Below are 2,317 nucleotides of genomic sequence, written 5' to 3'. Positions count from 1 at the left end.
AAGAAGGCATATGGACGATTTGGGAGGGGGGGGTTACCAGGATTCTTGTCCTTGGACTTAAGAAGGATTCTAATAAGTCCTCGCTTTCAGACCATCGAGAATACCTCAAATCAGAGACAGCATTTAAATAGATCCCTGAGTAGTTTCACGAAAGCCGTGTCACTAGGCATGTCAATCAAGTCCGCTCCAGAAGCCTTCTGACTCGGCAGGTCCTGTAATGCTTTATGTATCTCATCTACAGTTCATAGATACACATCTTGCACATTTTCCGCTTCAACATTCATATAATACAATAATTTGGTTGGATCCACCTCTGGTTCACAGTCCGCAATTAAGACATCCAGAAGAACCTTTGCAGTTTCGTACCAGTTTTCCGTGAAGCTCGTACTGCTATTTGTACAGCTTAAGGCGTCCGCGATGATTCGCTTCGTCATGATTATACACCAAGTCGTATGCGTTACGATTGTCTTCTTAGTAACGAATTCTTTCTAACTCAGATTCTTGGTGCGAATCACTTCGGCAAATAAGTCTTTCTGAGATGTATATGATCACGCTTCAGATCAGTTCTTATTTCGTTATCCTCCTGTCTCTGAAACTTCCTCCTTACCTTATTTACACCACGTTTTAACCTAATAAGTCTTTCATTCCACCAAGGAACGGATTTTTTAAATGTCTTCTTTCTAGGGATGGCAGCTTTTCCTGCATTGCGAAATGCCTCAGTAATTTATGAGGCCCTGTCTTCCGATCAGAAGCCAACTATGTTATACGACCAACCTCAGCAAAGAAACTCTCTTGAAAGGCCTTCCATTTAGCTCTCTTAGTATTAAATCTTGTCTTCTTAATAAGGCAATGTCGTTCAGTGCTTCTTAAACGAATGATAAGAGCTCTGTAACTATTAGTCCAATCTGCTTCGATTCGCCAATTTCCTATCAACGAATAAAGACTTGGACTAGAGAGAGTCACATCTACCAGGTGTATAAGCTAAAATCCGCTGGTTTTTAGTCAGAAAAACTTTTTTTTCCTAGGAAGCAAAAATAAATTTATTCAAAGTACTTACCCTCGCTAACTATACATTTTTCCCATCTTTCGGGCAATTTGTGTATACGCCAAAAAAATTCCTCATCTTTCAAGGCAAACCACTCATCAAGCCATTTTCGGACTTCTTCGTAAGAATTGAAGTGCCACTCAGCGAGTGCGTGGCCCATCAACGAAAACAGGTGATAGATGCCAGGTCTGGTGAGTAAGCGGGATGGGGTAGCACTTCCCAGTTGAGTGTCTCCAAGTAGTTTTGGACCATTTGACGTGTGCGATGATGCGATGTCGTGGAGGAAAATCAGCTTGTCATGTTTTTTCCGATAATGCAGCCCTTTTTCACGCAGAGCACGGTGCAATTTGATTAATTGTTGGTGATAGCGGTGAGCATTAACAGTTTCACCAGGTTTTAACAGCTCGTAGTAGATGACATCCTCCTGATCCCACCAAACGCATAGCATCGTCTTCCGTCGATTTGGTTTTGAGGAAGATATGGATGGTTGGGCGGGATCAACCCAAGATTTCTTGCGTTTAGGATTATGAAAATAGATCCACTTTTCATCGCCTGTCACAATCCAATGCAGGAATGACTTTCTTTTTTGTCTGACAAGCAGAATTTGGCATGTGTTTTGGCGTCGCTCCATCTGCCTATCATTCAGTTTATGCGGCACCCATTTTCCGATCTTTTGAACCATTCCCATGGCATGTAGCCGCATGGAAATGGCTGCTTGAGAAACACCCAATTGCTCGGCAAGCATTTTTTGCGATTATCGTATCATCCTCGTCCAAAAGAGCCTGCAATTGACAGTCCTCAATCTTCCTGAGCCGATTTTCACGTTTCTTGTCATTCAGGTCAAAATTGTCATTGAACCGGCGAAACCAATCTCTGCACGTTGTTTCCGATAAAGCATTGTCGTCATAGGCTTCCACAAACATTCGATGCGATTCGGCAGCCGATTTCTTCAAATTGAAACAGAAAAGCAAAGCTTTCCGCATATGCTTTTTACCAAAAAACTAGACATGATTATGAAAGAAAAAATGTATGTTGTTTTATGAAATTGTTGATGATGTGCACTGACAGATGTCAAATACATAAAAAAAATGTGTTGTGTGCCAGCTGTGTACGCTCACTAATGCCACCAATGAGCAAACAGAGGATTTAAGCTTATACACCTGGTATATATATATATATATATATATATATATATATATATATATATATATATATATAGAATAATAATTAAATAATAAATAAGTACTATATATATACTACTATATACTACAC

This window comes from Atta cephalotes (genome assembly GCF_000143395.1).
Source record: "Atta cephalotes unplaced genomic scaffold scaffold00036, whole genome shotgun sequence".
NCBI lineage: Eukaryota > Metazoa > Arthropoda > Insecta > Hymenoptera > Formicidae > Atta > Atta cephalotes.
This window is presented reverse-complemented; position numbering follows the sequence as displayed.